Source organism: Scleropages formosus, chromosome 9, assembly GCF_900964775.1.
Source record: "Scleropages formosus chromosome 9, fSclFor1.1, whole genome shotgun sequence".
Lineage (NCBI taxonomy): Eukaryota > Metazoa > Chordata > Actinopteri > Osteoglossiformes > Osteoglossidae > Scleropages > Scleropages formosus.
In genome coordinates, this window is record NC_041814.1 from 13,257,523 (window position 1) to 13,275,928 (window position 18,406).

General features: G+C 41.2%; 1 long non-coding RNA gene and 1 other non-coding gene across 2 annotated transcripts; both read right to left on the reverse strand.

The window, feature by feature from the left end:
* Positions 1 to 1,496: 1,496 nt before the first annotated feature.
* On the reverse strand, positions 1,497 to 1,569 carry trnav-aac (transfer RNA valine (anticodon AAC)). The gene has a single exon. It is a non-coding gene; the product is annotated as a tRNA-Val (tRNA).
* An 11,582-nt stretch (positions 1,570 to 13,151) lies between these two features.
* On the reverse strand, positions 13,152 to 14,784 carry LOC108923500 (uncharacterized). The gene is made up of 3 exons (XR_001965231.1): positions 14,724 to 14,784; positions 14,172 to 14,217; positions 13,152 to 13,239 (listed from the first exon to the last, which is right to left on the reverse strand). It is a non-coding gene; the product is annotated as an uncharacterized LOC108923500 (long non-coding RNA).
* Positions 14,785 to 18,406: the final 3,622 nt, after the last annotated feature.

An 18,406-nucleotide genomic window follows, 5' to 3' on the forward strand; every position in this document is an offset into this window, starting at 1 on the left:
AGGTGTAATTTTAATTTTTCTAGTTTATATCACTACTATTGTCATTGCATTCAGTGATATACGGAAATTACGATTCACAAATAGCATTATTACAAAAAACATTACTAAGGATTCTGTACAGTCTGGTATGGGAGGAGATCCATTGGGGGGGTGACACCATGAGTTAACAGACTGGGTGACACTAACCCTAGTGATGCCACTGTTTCAAGTAGATAAGAATTCTGACAAAGACTTCAGAAATATAATGATGCATTAATTTAATAGGAATGGGGACCGTGAATTTTAGTGCTTACACTTAATATGTGGCTTTAAGAGACATTATTCCCAAGTTGTAACTCTGTTACTTCACATACTCACTGACTTAATTGCTTGTTCAGGTCAGGGTCACATTGGTTCAGAACCTGTCCCAAAAACACAAGGCACCAGGCCAGTCAGGGTATGTCCCAGACAACATACCAGTCTTCAAATTCTGCTTCATTCTTACCAAAATTAATGGTAAGTGAAAGGTGTAGTGAATCTTTATAGTTGCCCCGTTGTTTTTGCAGCAATACCTCTTATACTTATTTACTAGTTGTATTTATTTTATTAGTACACTAAACCACACATTAGAAGTTTATACTACTGAAACATTTCAATTTCCCAGGCACCAGTTTTCATCTCTGCTTCTCCTTGGCCAAGATTGCGCCTGCAGGATCAACCTCATATCTTAGTACAGGTGGAAAAGTGGCACTCTCTGAGTCATATACATGAAAACATGTTGTTTTTTTTTTTTAAGAAAAATTTTTAACCATGCTATCCTTCACTAAAATGTTAAGGTCTGTGGTTGAAACCAAAGTTAACAGGGTTTGGCTACAGCATGATAATATGGAAAATATGAATTATATGTGTATTAGCATTTAAAATTCTGCTTTGTTCTTAACAAAATTAATAATTTGTAATGTTTGTTGCTTAAAATTTGGAATGTGTTTGCTTACAAAAGCAGGAAATCACATCTTTAGTATGTATTGTTTCAAAAGAAAGCAGCTCTGCTCTAAAATCACCAATTCACCTATACTTCTTTGAGATTCTGGCCGTCATTTAAAATCAGAACCTCATATAATTTCATGTATCATGTTCAGTTATGAAGTTTGTAGGGCCATATTGATGTAGCCTTTGTGGGAGTTAGTCTCTGTGAAACCACTAATGAGAACAGGAATGAGTCAGAGGATCTTTACTAATCATGGTCAAATATCTCCTCTTTCTCTAAAATAGACCTGTCTGTTTAATTTACATTAGATTAATTAATTTAGCTGAAGCTTTTCTCCAAAGTGACTTACAATGTTAGTCTACCTACAATTATTTACCCATTTATACAGTTGAGTAATGTTACTAGAGCAATTTTAGGGTAAGTACCTTGTTCAAGGTTACTACAGCCAGATGGGTAGGTGGATCAAAACTGCAATCTGGGGGTCCAAAGGCAGTAGCTCTAACCTTATGCTACCAGCTGTCCCAAAGTTTGATTCTGCCCGGTTTTAAACAGGGAACCTTTTGCATGTTAGGCAAACATGATAACCACTACACCACAAAAACTTCTGATAGTTTGACCTTCTGATCATTTGAGGGTAGAGATAATTTTTTTTGTATTCTCGTTTCATTATTCTTTACCTTGGTTGGATTTTCTCTCACAGAAGCTTGTCTTGGCTACACATCATTGTGGCACTTGTATCGGTCATTGTGTCTCCTGGAAACTTTTAACTCTTACCAAGCACCTGACCTACTTACTACTGCACTCTTGTACTGAACCCAACCCTCTTCACCAGGATGGCATAAACCTTTTCTACTGCTAGGGGCTGCAGATCGAAATGTGTAAACACTGCACAAATTCAAACCCACTCTGCTATCCATCATGCCCAGAATTTACATTAGCTTATTCAGCTGAAGGGGGTTGCATAGTGGCATGGTGGGTTTGGCCAGTGCTTGCTGTGTGGGGGGGTCTGGGGCTCTGAGGTTTGGGCCCTGCCTGGGGTATCCTGCGGCAGACTGGTATCATGTCCCCTTGGCCCTGCGCTACCGGGCAAGGCCAACACCCCACCTAGAGCAAGCAGTTGTCGAAGTTGGTTATTTAGCTGATGCTTTTCTCTAAAGTGACTTACAATGTTAATGTACATAGCCCATTTACATAGCTGGGTAAATTTCTCAAAACAAGGGTAAGTTCCTTCCTCAGGGGTCCTACAGCTGGAGGTAGGATTCAAACCTGCAACTTTTGTGACCAAAGGTAACAGTGCTAGATAGTACACTACTGGCTACCCTCTTAATATACTACCAAATCATGAACACAAAACTTCTCTGCCATTTATATTAAAGACCTGATAATTAAACAGACTATTGGCATTGTCAGTGATAAGCAAGTACAAATAACACACAGGTTAACACATTTTTATTTAACACATTGTTAGCTATTAGAGGTTACCTGTTAGCTGGCTGGTGAACATACAGTTTGCATTGTATAGCTTTTTGTTATACATTTTGGAGAAACACTAAATAAAAAAATTATAATGGAAATAAACATTCATACTAGGTGTAAATGAGCTTTTGTCATTTATATTACAAATATGTTAAGTAAATGCATGATAATTTCGTGTTATAGACCTAACCCTCTTAATTAGGAGCCACAGTCTTTTGCTTTTTTTTTTTTTCTGCGCCGCTAGATAGCAACTACACAGGTAACGGGGAGGAACAACTTACCACTGGGAAGAGGTTATCAACATAAAGGGAATGTTTAGATAACATTCTGCTGGTTAAATGTATTTTTGTTATATAATGCATTTTTAATTCTGTGTGTGTATATATACAGTATATATATATATATATATATATATATATATATATATATATATATATAGTATACTATATATTATATAAGATATATATAGTATATTTTTTTTCTGGCCATTCTCTGATGTTCCCAAAATCACTTCTTCCATTTTTTGAGTCTTTTGCAGACAGATTTCTCCATTACCTAGCTGTATAAACTTGTAAATATAACACTTTAAGTTGCCTTGGACAAGGCATCAAATAGACTGTAGATGAAAGCAAACTTAGGAGGTGCGGTGGCGCAGTGGGTTGGACCAGGTCCTACTCTCCAGTGGGTCTGGGGTTCGAGTCCCACTGGGGGTGCCTTGTGACGGACTGGTGTCCTGTCCTGGGTGTGTCCCCTCCCCCTCTGGCCTTATGCCCTGTGTTGTCGGGTAGGCTCTGGTTCCCTGCAACCCCGTGTGTGTGTGTGAAAGCAAACTCCTTGATGGTGATTTCTGTGCATTTATCTGGGATCTAACAAAAAAGGACAAACCATTCAGATTCATTTGACTGCAAAGGCAACTAGTTATGTTGAGGGTAGTCTATTAACCTTTACAGAGAGTGATGCTTTAGTCAGGTTGTGGTATGCAAATCCTTTATTACAAACAAACTTGTACCCCACAGGTTTATTCAAAATGTATCTGATAGGGTACTCATGGGTAGAGAAAAGCTGAATACAACTCTTGTCCTGAAATCTGTGCACTGGCTTGCAGTTACTCAGAAAACTAAAAATAAAATTTTAATACTTGTTTAAAAGGCAAATTTCATTTGGAATTTGGTTAAATGTACTTAAATTCTAACTGCAGAGTCAGGGACCATCTGCTGGTGGGTTTTGCTGTAAACCAGAGGAGAATACCAGGTATTTTAAGTCTGTATGCACACTGTCTTGGAAAGACTAGGATGTCTGTTAATTATAATCAATATTATTAGTACTTTTTAGTACTGCTTTTCACTCACTCAGTTTCATTATTTGCTTGTCCTGCTCAGAGTCCCTTTCTGCTTACTTGTTTGTGCTGCTGTTCACATATAGTTTGTTTACAGAAAATGTATTTATTCACATTCGTCTCCTTTGAATCCTTCAGGCTCAGGTACAACTGGCGGAAAGCTTTGCAAGACCTGCAATCCCTTGCCATCGTCATACCTTATAATAGGGACACTATTTGAGATCATAAAGATCCAAGTATTGTCATTGTCATGTGGAACTGTGCTACATACTGATGCATTTTTACTGTGCTCTCAGTAAAAATCTAAAGCTGAAAAATGAGAAGCAAAGACTGCATCTTCAGAAGGTGTCTTCTCAGAGTAACATTGAAGGGTGGGAGTGATGGGTCTGCTAAATGTCTGAATTAACCTTTCCTTTCCATCCTGCTATCATGTCAACAGAATTTCTAAAGGAAGTCAAATGACCCCTGTGGTTGGTGGAAAGCCCACTTCACAGCTAACCAATGCCTGTGGAAAGAGAAAGGGCAAGGGGGATGATTCTTGCTATGATATATATAAGAAAGGGAAAATTACCGTGGTTATCAGTGTGTTCCATTTATACTATATATGGGTGTTATTAAACTTCAGTTAGAAAAAAACTTACACCAAACACAAAAACATATTTCTGCTCCAGACACAATATTTATTATTGTTAGCTTTACTTGTCAAGCCAAACCTTTCTAAGCACTAAAGCACTAAATCTAAAAAGGTAATTTGAAAATATCAAATATTTCTAGTTTCCATTGCTTTTCATAATTTGCATACCCATAATGAAAATTTTCATGGTTAGCCTTAGGAGTTCTTCTGCAAGCTTTTCTGCAAGTTCTTGTATTTGAATTCTGAACAATGCAGCTACAGCAAATGATGCTGAAGATTCTCTAATTTCTAACTTAAGCACAGGATCAAAGATGATTACCGTGATTGCCGGACTATAAGCCGCTACTTTTATCACACGCTTTGAACCCTGCAGCTTAAACAACGATGCGGTTAATCTATATATTTTTACGGGCTAACGGCCTATAGCGGGCGCTCTAGCAGGAAGCGCAAGAGCGTGACAGACAGGCAGGAGAAATAATGCGCCGAGGAAGTCGCTAGTTTGATTGACACACGTCAATTGTGTTTTGAACAGTCATTTTGCGCGTCATGCGCACACCCTTATCATGGAAAACACACGAAGAAATGCATATGATGCATCTTTAAGTTAAAGGCAATCAATCTGGCTGTAGAAGAAGGAAACAGAGCCGCTGCACGTAAGCTTGGCATCAATGAATCGATGGTGAGACGTTGGAGACGGCAGCGTGAAGAACTGACTCAATGCAAAAAAACGACAAAAGCTTTCAGAGGTAATAAAAGCAGATGGCCTGAACTTGAAAACGTTCTTGAAGACTGGGTGAACACACAGAGAGCAGCCGGCCGAGGACTGCATGATGAAGAGGACAGCAGAAGCACAAATTCGCCACGGAACGAAAGTGACGTTGAGAGCGACAACGAAAGAGAGACTGAGAAAGTGTGTGACGAAGTCATTCTGAGGCTGTTCAATTCCGACACTGAAGACGACGAATTCAGTGGTTTTAGTGAGGAAGATGAAGAGAGCGATCAATGACTTTTTTAAAAGGCTAACGATCAACAGCTGGTAGGCTTGTTATTTTTTTAACCGGCATGTTACTATAATGTAATTTCACTGCTGCGTTACTTACTGCCGTGTTAAGGCACTGTTCGGAAAAAAGCCGGTATGGTTATCTCATTTTACTGCTGTGTTTAGTAATTAAACATTTAAAAAAATCTTTCTATGTACCATCTTTCTGTGTACCATAAAGATATCGTGGTTCAGTGTGAACCTGCGGCTGATAGGCAGGCGCGGCTTATAGTCAGGTGTGGCTTATGTGTGTAATTTTTCTTAAATTTTATGAAATTTGGGTGGTGAGGCTTATAGTCAGGTGCGCTCTATAGCGCAGAAAGTAAGGTATATGGACTGAGAAAATAGATTTTCACTACAGATATCAAGAGGACATTTGACTAACCAAGAAAACTTCCTCAGTTCCAGTGAATATTACCGGAGGAAAATGACATTGAATTTAATCTCAAACTGATTTGTGGAAACTTGCATACTTGAGAGGTAAGGAATACATTTATATTTACAGAAGGTAACAGGGACAGCTGGTAGCCTATTGATTAGACCTACTGCCTTTGGACCCAAAAGTCACAGGTTTGATCCCTCCATCTGACTGTAGTACCCTTGAGCAAGGTACTTACCCTAAATTCATCCATTCATCCTGTTTGTCCTAAAAGAGTGGTGGTGGGAGCAGGGAGAGCAGAGAGGTCTAGCTGCCCCTGTCCCCTACAACTTCCTCCAGCTCAACCTGGGGGATCTCCAGCTGTTCCCAGGCCAACTGTGAGATATAATCCCTCCAGTGGGTCCTGGGCTGACCTTGGGGCCTTGTCCCAGTTGGCCGTGCCAGGTATACCTCCAAAGGGAGGTGTCCAGGGGGTACCCTTATCAGATGCCCGAACCACCTCAACTGGTTCCTCTCAATGTGAAGGAGTAGCGGCTCTACTCTGAGCTCCTCCCGGATGTCCGAATTCCTCACCCTGTCACGGAGAGTGAGTCCCAGCACCCTGCGGAGAAAACTCATTTCAGCCGCTTGTATCCACAATCTTATTCTTTCGGTCATCACCCAGAGTTGATGACCATAGCTGAGGGTAGGGACGTAGATCGACCAGTAAATGGAGAGCTTCGCCTTATGGCTCAGCTCCCCTTCACCACTACAGACAGGTACACCAACCTCATTACTGCTGCCGCTGCTCCCAGTCTGTGGCCGATCTCACGCTCCCTTCTTCCCTCACTCGTGAACAAGACCCCAAGATACTTGAACTCCTCCACCTGGGGCAAAAACTCTTCCCTTACCTGGAGGGGGCATACCATCCTTTTCTGTGAGAGAACCATGGCCTGAGACTTTGAGGTGCTGATCCTCATCCCCATCCGCTTCACACTCGGCTGCAAACCATTCCAGTGCGTGCTGGAGGCAGCCATGTGACGGTGCCAAAAGGACAACATCATCTCCAAAAAACAGAGACGTCACCTTCCGACTCCCACACAGAATGCCCTCCTGACTTCGACTGCGCCTTGATATCCTGTCCATGAAAACCACAAACAGGAGTGGAGACAAGGCACAACCTTGGCGGAGTCCAACACCCACACTGAACAGGCCTGACTTAATGTCGAGTATGTGGACACAGCTTTCGCTCCGTATGTACAAGGACCGAATGGCCCGCAGTAGTGGCCCCGTTACCCCATACTCCCGAAGCACCTCCCACAGAATTTCCCGGGGAACACGGTCATAGGCCTTCTTCAGGTCCATAAAACACATGTAGACTGGATTAAGAAATTCCCATGCCCCTTCAATGATCTGTGAGAGGGTAAAAAGCTGGTCCGCTGTTCCACGGCCAGGGCAAAATCCGCATTGTTCCTCTTCAATCTGAGGTTCAACTATCGGCCGGAGCCTCCTCTCCAGCATCCCGGCATAGACTTTTCCAGGAAGGCTGAGAAGTGTGTTGCCCCGATAGTTAGCACACACTCTCCGGTCCCCTTTCTTAAAGATAGGGACCACCACCCCAGTTTGCCAATCCAAGGGCACTGTCCCCGAGGTCCATGCAACGTTGCAGAGGCGTGTCAACCATGACAGCCCTGCAACATCCAGGGCCTTAAGCATTTCCGGGCAGATCTCATCCACCCCCGGCGCTTTGCCATTGTGGAGCTTACCAACTACCTCAGTGACTTCCACCAGGGAAATGGACTCTGACAGCCCGAAAGCCTCTGGCCCTGACTCCTGTAAGGGAGGCATATTACTCGGGTTTAAGAGTTCTTAAAAGTGCTCCTTCCACCTCCCGACAATGTCCTCATCAGAGGTCAGAGTTTCTCCACTCCTGCTAAACACAGCCTGAGTGAAACTCCTCCAACCCCTTCTGAGCTGCCGGATGGTTCTCCAGAACCTCTTTGAAGCCGACCGATAGTCGTTTTCCAAAAAAACTGGCTCTTGGTTACCCTAAATTGCTCCAGTAAAATTACCCAAATGTATAAGTAGGTAAATAATTGTAACCTTAACACTGTAAGTTGCTTTGGAGAAACGCATCAACTAAATGTAGAGTTCATTAGAAGTTGCTTTGGAGAAAAGTACCTGCTAAATCAAGAAACATAAGGAAAAACACAGCTCTTCGTACATATTTCAGCTTCACTACTTATATATTTGAACTGTAAATGCTTCTAAGAAGTGCCTTTAAGAAATTAATACAATTTTCTTAGAATTTGAGAGACACAGAAACATATGCAACTGTGACGAGTATGTACTGATATTATGTTTATGACAGGGGGCATCACAGTGACACACTGGGTAGTGTTGCTGGCTTTCAGGGCCTGATGTATGCATTCATGTGTGAATTCCAACCTAGTTCAGTCTATGCTTATTTTCCCTGTATCCTCCAAGTGCTCTGGTTTCCTCCTACAGTCAAAACACACAGATTTGAGGGGAACCGGTGACTCTGAATTTCCTACTGCCTTTGAATGTGTAACTGAAGGTGGGTGTGATGGCCTGGTGCACTGTGCAGGGTGTGCACACCTTCCACATACCTTGCACTTCCAGAATAGGCCCCAAAATTATTGTAGGCTTGTAATATAAAAAGTGACTATTACTAATAAACTACTGTTGCCTTAAAACATTTTCTGTGATGTGTGTTTATTGTATGCTTCTTGTGCTTATTGTGCACCATATCACTTTAAGTGTGCAATGTCATACTACATATGGGAACCCAGAACAAATACAAACCCACTGGATCAAGGCCAGATATTATATTATCTATATTCAAATCATCATGAGTTTTCCAAGAAAGGGAGCAGAAATAATAAATAAATAAATATTAATTAATTGATTAATTAATTAATTAATTTGAAATCAAAATGCAAAACTGAATGCTAAATGTTGCCAGATGCTGTTTCTTAGGACCACACTGTAACCGTCATGGCTGAGTGCTCAGCAACCTCCAAAACTGTGATTCATTGTCACATGCAGAGTCTGTTGCACTGAAGATCTGTATAGGAGGTTACAAGAAACACTTAGTGAAATTCAGTCTAGTCAGTGCCTACCCTGACTAAGAATATCCTGGAATAAATCTCACTAGGCGTCACTCGAATCACTGCAAAATTGTGCCAGTTGCACCACTAAATATTTCAGCAAGGTTTCAATATCTTAAATCTTTCTTTCCTCATCTAACTCTTCATAGTGCATAGTAGCTCTGCTTCTTCCCCATCAGATAGAGGGGATGTTGTCACTTCTTTATACCCCCACCTGGGAGATAAGAAAATAAACTTTAACTTGCCTTGGGATAACAGTGACATTACTCATTACCTGTTAAAAATCATTCTGGAACTGAGTCCTTAGAGATTATCTGAAAAATGCCTAAAGTAGTTGTACATTTTGAGAAATTAGTAAACTATTCTGATCCGCGTGCAGTTCACAGTCAATGAATCCTTACTCAGAGCAAGGATAATGCAGACATTTCAAGTGGAAAGCAATGGTTTTATATATCAGTCAAAGGACATGTAGAAAAACGTTCAAATTCAACGTAGTGGTTAGTGTTAATTCCTTTAGACCCAAAGATCAAAGGTTTGAATCTCACTTCCGGCTGTAGTAACGTTGAACAGATATTTACCAAAAACTGGAAAAAAAAATACCCAAATTGGTAAATAATTGTAAGTTGGTCTGGAGAAAAGCATCAAGTAAATGTTCAGCTCTATTACTAATTTGCATATAAAGCTATGTAAAAAAGTTTTCTTTATTGCATAAAAGATCATGTCAAAAGTTAAAAATGCAATACGTTTTTATATTTTCCAATGCAATTCACCTACAGTGAAGTAATACGGCACTCCAGCTGAATTACAAAAAATACCAGTCTAAATGAGTTGAGACATTTATTATGACTTTCATCGGTATAAATCTAAGACTATGCAACAACAACAAAAAAAATTAAAAATGAAAGGATAGAATATTTGGCACACGATGTGACAAAAGGCGATGTGTTTTATCCTTCTTCAATATTTTATAGGGTTTACAAGAGAACTCAGCGAAGGTTATCTCAGGTCTTCGGAAATGTTTTGACGTACAACTACATAGTGTTCTACGTCTTTCTCCAATACATAGGGGGGGCAACTGGGAATTGCCTGTCACAAAAAAAATGCAACCCTTCTCGCCGCTACTGCTCACAAATGAAAAGATATAGAGAGATAGTGCATATTCAATTTGACAGAGAAAGGAACACCACATCGAATGAGATGTGAACGGGCACTGCCGGTTCAGCCTGAGCGAGCTGGCACCATTGCGAAAATGTCCCACATTCGGCTCGCTGGCAACGTTGCAAAAATGTCCCTCACTTGGCTCGTTATGGAGTTGCCGCTCATTGCACTCATTTCATCACATTCGAACCACGTCATAGCGTTGACGTCAGCGCGTCAGCTCGTCGTTAGAGAGCCGTGCTATCAGACAGGTATCGCCCTGATAGGAAAACGACAGATACCAGCCAAGCAAGACACCAGCTCAGCGACAACGTGAGCAGCATGTGCAGGAGTCTGCAAAATCATCTCAGGCAGCCTCAGAGCCTCAACCATCGACTTCTCGTGCTCTCGACATCACCGTGCAGCACGAGCCCATAGGTGGATGCAGCAGCAACCCACCTGATATTTGGTTGAGTGGGTTGGGGCTCACCACCCACACATAGTTCTACGTTAAAACATGCAGCATAGTAAAGCTATGCACCTCTGATTTTTTTCACATCAGCATGAATGTCTCAGATGAAAGTGATCTGTTCCTAAATACTTTTTTGTGCAAAGGAAGAAGGCTGCAATGCTGAGCTAATCTTTTGTGAAAACTCTCTCGTGTATCTCTAGAGGCTAATTTGTAGAGCTACTGTACTGAAATCGTGACAACATCCAGTAATGGTTAACCTCAGGACTTTGAGAAGTGCCAACATGTGACCTGCTGCTATTAGAAAAAAGACTGCTTAAGGAAAAACAAGAATTGTAAGAACATGGCAGTGGAGCAGCATATTTTTATTTCAAACTAAGGGCATTTAGAATACCCAGATATAATCTCAAAAATGTTTCTTCTCTAAGGTACAAACTGCTTATTCTTAAATATCAATGTGTCTCATCAAATATCTTGGTAAATAAGTGACTCGTGCAACTACCAGGAAGAAAAGTAAAGCATGTTTAAGAGTCTTCCTTGTCACGGCAGAAATGCAGCTATTTTCTTTGAATAATGATAAATGCATGTAAATGAAGCAACAATGCACTGACAGAACAGCTACAAATGGAAATGAATGCACTCAGACAGCACTGCACAATGGGCTTAGTATGTGGACAAAGTATGCGTGTAAAGATTAAAACATAAAATTCATAAAATTCAGTTATATTATTTTCAACAGTACATACAGGATTCAAGAGTCAAAAATGCCACATTTAGGTTTGTTTGGGTCGTTCAATAAAATTTACTTCGACACTTGAAAGCTAATGAGTGGGGGGTGCAGTGGTGCGGTGGGTCTGGGGTTCGAATCCTGCTTGGGGTGCCTTGCGATGGACTGGCGTCCCGTCCTGGGTGTGTCCCCTCCCCCTCCAGCCTTGCGCCCTGTGTTGCCGAGTTAGGCTCTGGTTCTCTGTGACCCCATTCAAGACAAGTGATTTCAGACAGTGTGTGTACTTGAACTCTGAACTTTCATTTATGCCTGTTGTCTCACTGTTTGTACCTTACATGGATTATGCTCTGCTGGCTTTGTGGTCACTCACCATCAGTAGTGCATACTACAAACCTCAATACTTCTAGTTTAAACAACAAATCAATTTGGTGTTCAGGTAAATAGGAATTTGGTATTCATATAAATACAATCCTTGGTAAAAAGACAGCGGTGTGGACTGCCTTGATGGTAGATGCCTTTTACTGTCAATTGTTAATAATTGTTAAATATTCACTCAGAAGTGCTGTGTATCCTTTGAGGCATGAGTGGGAGGAGTGGCACAGAAGCAATGCGGAAACCTCAGTTGCCCCATGATGTCACCGCTTTTGCTTTCATATCATGAGCAATTGCTTCACACAGAAAGGTAGGAAATTTGCAGAAAGAATTACTGTCAACACACCAGTACTGGTAAAAACACAATATGGAAGTGATTTCTTTTACAGTAAGTGTCTTTTGCATACATACATTAGGAACAAATTTCTGACCTTAAAGGTGCTAATCTGACACCAAGTCACCTTGGACAGTGCTGTCAGATAAAAAAAAAAAATTGATTCTTCTTATGATAATACAATATGTACTCAAAAATGAGACACTTTCATTATAGCAAGTATTTAAAGTGAAAACAGCCCCAAAAATGTAGTAGAGCCCAGTATTTTTTCTACAAGACATTTGAATTAGAAAAAAAAACAAATGTGGCACTTTAAACTAGAATGATTTACATTCACATTTATTCATTTAGCAGATGCTTTTCTCCAAAGCGGCATACATATCAAAGAATATACTGAGTGCATTACATCAACAGCAGGAATAAAATGATTTTGACATGGTTGTGCAAAATTAGCGTTGCAGCAAAGTAAGCAATATTTACAAGTGAGACATCTAAATTTATTGAATTGTGTGCACATTTGGTACAACTTCATGTACAACTGCTTCTCAGTGTAACTATACAACAGTTTTAGTAACAGCTCTGTTGTACCTATAACCACTTCCTGTCAAACAGTGTGGTAGTAGTGAACAGCATTGTGGATGAGATCAGGAGGAACATGGGTAGTGCTTTACAATTTTCTGTGAGCCTTGCTTTGCCTGAATAACGCGGTAAACGCTCTTTTTATCCATGTAGGCCGTGACGACCCGCAATACCATACAGGTGCATGCTCTGGTGACGTTCACTGTAGAGGGGCCAGTAGGCATTATGTTGCCATGGAAATGCATATCCTGAAGGGCCGATCCCACACGTTCTCCATGTTCAGTTCACTCCTATTCCGGGACCTGTGGCTAGTCTCCAGCCCTGCTGTCCTCGTCCTGCTTTCCTCCATAAAGAGTCTCACCCTTGCTTAGTTTGCAAGCATTTTTACATCTCATAGATTGTAAATATAGTACTCTCCACATTAGGTTCACCAAAATTGAACTTTAAGTAAAGCACTGTGTTTTCTTCAAGATCAGCTTTCGCCACAAGATTAACTGTGATCGTGCAGTTTGGAATGGTTTCATGTTTAATATCGAGTTGTTCCCTGAGTTCCCCGAACAGTATTAAAGAGTCACTTGGATTTGTGGTCTTCATCATATTCACTTTACCATGGATCAAATAAGTTCCAGTTTTAGTTATTTTGCAGATCTGGTATTGATTTTGGGACGGTTTGTTAGGCACTAAGAATGAAAAGAGTTTTCTTGTAAGTGCACACACAGTCACAGCATAGTTCTACAATGATTCATACTTGTCAATGCAAACATTTCTGATTAAATGTAGGGACAGCAAGCAATGTAAAAGATTAAATATGTAAAATATGAATCAGTTTACTCTTGAGCTCAAAAGACAGAATCAGAATTTTTTTCATTTACACCAGTGGTCCTCAACCATGGTCCACAAGTAACCCAGGGTGCTCTGGTTTTGTTCTAACCAGTCTTCAGCCAATCAACTGTAGTTAATTCAGCTGTAAATTGACAACATGGTATCATGCAAATAATTCCATCCATCCATTTATCAGTGATCACTTGTCCAATGCATGGGCACAGTGGCCCAGAATCAATCCTGAAATCACTCGGTGCAAATCCACCTTCTGCACCAGCACCATCTTCTGTGCCACATCCAAATAATGTTAAACTGAATGTGTTAGCTGAGGATTTACGGTCTTTTGTGGTTATGTCGAGCACCTGCAACACTACAATTAGAATCACATACACATACACTGTCCCGAGTGGGGTCACGGCAAACCGGAGCCTAGCCCGGCAACACAGGGCGCAGGGCCGGAGGGGGAGGGGACACACCCAGGACAGGACACCAGTCTGTCGCAAGGCACCCCAAGCAGGACTTGAACCCCAGACCCACCAGAGAGCAGGACCCGGCCAAGCTCACCGCACCACCACGGCCCCCCACCCAGAAGAGTATATAGACTAATTCAATCAAGCAAAATTAATTAGAACCCTAGTTGCAATACAAGCTCACATCTACAGTTTACACTACCAGGAGCTCTAAATAGCAAGAAAAGGCATACACAGGGGCACATGGGGACCATGCTTAAGAACCACTGACTTATACATTATCACGGTGTCAGTAAACACAGGGGCATAGAAACACATACCTTTCTGAATTGTGTACGTCATATTTAACTTCTTAGAACAGCAGCCCTTAAGAAAGCAAAAAAAAGGATTTTTTTAAATTATTTGAAAATTACTCACACTTTTGATTTCATTGCAGTGGTTGTGAACAGCAGAAACACGAGTTTGTGAAACCTGTTTTGCTGGTACACACTGAGAAAAAATTATGGAGATTTTGAGCTAAGATGAATTACATGTCTGAGTGAGTGACCATTTTAACATTGCAGAAAAATTAAGAAAAATGTAACCTGACCAGTCAGAATTTTCTTTTAGCATTAATTCTTGACAGAAGAAGCGTAGTAAATAGTATTGAAATGATCTCTGAAACTGAAATACATAAAACTAGGAAACTGAATGTAATGACACATCTAGTCACCCCTTGCACCAGATTTCACTCAGTCAGACTTCAAATTAAATGATCAGTCTCAAGCAAAATGTAGAAAAAGGTTACCAAATACCTACATTAAGATAACTGTACACAGACATCATGTTCTTTCCTTCTGTAGTACAGATGCCATGCTATCTCTTTTAATTACCTCTGAAACTTGTGAAGAGCGTGGATGCAAGAAGATCACAGATCCTGCTATGATGGCCAATGACACCAGCAGAGTCATCAAGATACTGCACATCACTGGATATTTGCAGTTGCAGTTGTTGTTGCAGGAGCTGGAAAGTGGGGCTGGGGCGAGAGGAGCTTGTGGTACCCTCGGGGTTACTAATGAAATCATGTGTCTCCATGGTGCTCTGTCTCTGCCCCAGCAATGCATCAGAAACCACATGGCAGCTGAGACATTATATACACATAGGCTCAGCCCAGAACCCCCTGCCTACAAGCTGAACCGCTTTCTTCTGATAACAGTGAAACCAGGACAAGAGTTTTCATTGGACGGCTTCCAGCAGGGTAATTCAAATGAATGGAAAGTAAAGGAAGGGGTGGGGAGGGACACTCATGCATATATACATAGTGGTGAAACCAAATTGCAGATGGATATTTATAAACAACCTACGGAAAATAACTTCCGGTATCATTTTTTTTTTTCCCCCTCGTGCATCATTTTACATCTTACTGATACTTCAGTATAGTAGGACATCTGGCTATTTGTGCTACCTTGACTCAGCAAAATTCCATACCCTGAAATCTACCTGTTTAACCATCGTTTAGAAAATTAATTTCAAAATAAAATAATGAAAAATTATAACATATAAACACCTTAAGCATCTCTCACATGCAATAAAAGTTTCCACATCTCATAGGGCTTTATGATGCATACCCTCATTCTTAAATGTCAGTCTATTTGCAGCAGCCCACATATGAAACTTTGACAAATGACGCTAATGATTTAACCAACGAAAATCAGAAACTACATTCTTTATCTGCTTGTAAGGTTCACACAATAGATTGATTCCATCTGCTTATTCATGAAGGACTAATTTAGATGTGAGCCTGTCTTTATTGGGGGCCAGTTTCATAGCTGAATGAATGGATTGGTTGTAACAAGGTATGCTTATGGTGGAATCTGAGAACACATATCTTTCCTACCTAGTGGAACATTACACATCCTGTCTGGTACCAGCAGTATCAGCTCTTTCTGTTCCATGACATATTACAGGGAAACTGAAAGGACTAGGAAGCAGCTATAATACTCACATCTTAAACATATGTCACTAGCATGCAGTTTGTGATGGCCATTTGTTACCTGTAACATTTGCCAAGCCAAGCTAGTTTTGACATTTGAACTTGAGCCTAGCAGTCTCCTAGTAAGGTGTCATAATTTCATTGTACCAAGGTGTGCATATCAACAGGTGGATGCTCCCGAACTGTTATGGATGTGCCCTTCGCATATCATGAAATATTCTTGATCTTGCATTGGTCATGTCTTCCTTACCAGTCACTGGTTAGTTAGTGTTCATATAAATGGAGAGGTTTGGCATCAGAGCACTAAGCACGCTCTGCTGTCACATTTGGAGGTAATACACCCAGCCTGGGTTCTCCTAGAAAATGCCTCAAAACTGAATCATTTTAGCAGTAGTAGTAGTAATAGCAGTAGTAGTGGCAATAGTAGTAATGGCAGTAGTAGCAGTGAGCATGTGGTCCATTCCAGAAGAAATGCTTGTGAAACAGTGACGACACTGATGAAGCAGCACTTGGCATTATACTACATTCCTGGAGTTCTCCAACCTCTGACAGACAAGTGCATTTCTACAAGAGCAACTCTCTGTCTTTGTTCCGGCTGCTTCGGGTAAGGACTGCGTTCTCTACCGACTCTCAACATTAATTACTTAGCTCTGACAGGTATTCATAGAGAAACATGTTGGCTCCGCAGATAGATGATGCTCTACATACATTACAGTCTTCTACCTGGGGTTGCTCTGCCCTCGCTATTAAATGAACAGTCGTGTCTCAACATGACTGATGCCAGATCTGGTACTGTGAGGAATCAAGATTAAGCCTCCCTCTCAGTGAGTGGGTGTAAACAACAAACGCTCTGTAGACAAAACCTTCAAAATTACGGAGACGTGATCAGCACAAACTCTTCAATGAGTCGGTGTTAGAACCTTGTAATTACAGTTAGAGCTGTAGTTCACATAGAGTAAGAATTCCATAGACTTTCCTGAATTAAGTATTATATTACATTGAAGATAATTACAAATCAAAGTAAATCATTTTTTACTATATGTACGGTTTCCTTAATCATTTTTTCCCCCATAAAACGAGCACTAAAACTAAGTTTCTTTTGGGTATGGTAAATAGGATTTAAACTTTCTTAAAGCAGTCCTGTATGTTAATCTGGAGATATCTATGTTTGGGGCCACAGATATGGATTTGCCATTTCTGCTGTGCTCTGCTGTTGGGCTATGAACCAGCGCATGTTTGTGCACGTGTTGCTGGCACGGGGAGAACTGAGTCAGAAAAGAAGGAGGAGTTTCTGGGATTTCTCCCCACCATGTTCCATCACAGCGAAACATTTTTTTATAGCTTCTAATCTTTTTGCATGCTGCCTTGCATCATCAGCCTTCTAGCAACTCTGCTGGCATCAAGCCTAAATCATGAAGCGAGAAGGCCCCAAGCCAGTTCCGGAATCTGCAAAGCATTTTCACTTCCCAACTCCTGTAACTCTGTATTCATGTAATTATGGGTGAGAGGTCCTCTTAAGCCTCTGGTTACTCTCTTACTATGTCATTTAGCAACAGCTGCAATTTTGTCATAACTTTTTTTCATTACTTGCCATAACAACCCTTTCCAAAGCTAAACAACACTGAACACTATTCAAGTGTTTTATTATTCTTAGAAGATTTATTTAAAACTTAAATAAGAAACCTTTAACATTGCAAGCAATACATCTGAAACAGTAGTTTCTTTTGTATATAGAGTTTTGGATTCAACCACGCAACTTACTGTAGTGTAGGATTCTTGAATTCTATATTCCACTCATCATCACTATGTTTCATTTTCATTCATTCACTTAGCAGATGCTTCTCTCCAAGGTGGAGTATAATCACAGACACACACTGTCTGAAGCCGCTTGTCCCAAGACAAATCAGAGCCTAACCCGGCAACACAGGGCGTGAGGCTGGAGGGGACACACCCAGGACGGGACTCCAGTCCATCACAAAGCACCCCAAGCTGCACTCGAACCCCAGACCCACCAGAAAGCAGGACCCGGCCTAACCCGCTACACCACCGCACCCCTCCCATGCGGGAGTATAATGATTATTGTAATGAGTACTGCTTAGCTGACAACAAGATTGTATACAGTGCTAGACACACTACACTAAACTCCCTATAGTCATTCACCTATTTATACAGAACAGCAATATAACACACTCACATGTACATACACATGCTATGGACCATTTAGGCTCCAATATTCACTTGAAACACGGTCTTCGGACTGTGGGAGAACCTAGAAACCCACATGAACAGCAGGGAAACTTACAAATTCTACACAGGCTGTGCTGCATTTGAACCCATGTCCACTGCACAGCACCGGTGTTGTGAGACACCAGTGCTGTTCACTGCACCACCCATTACCATGATAATGTACGGGTGGCACAGCGAGTAGCGGTGCTGTCTCACAGCGCCTCGGGTGGTGCGAGAGGACATGGGTTGTTCTCCCCACGTCTGTGTGGGGTTACTCTGGGTGCTCTGGTTTCTTCCACTGTTGTTCAGGTTTCCCCATAGTGTGTGAGTGATACAGAGAGAGTGTGTTCCACTATG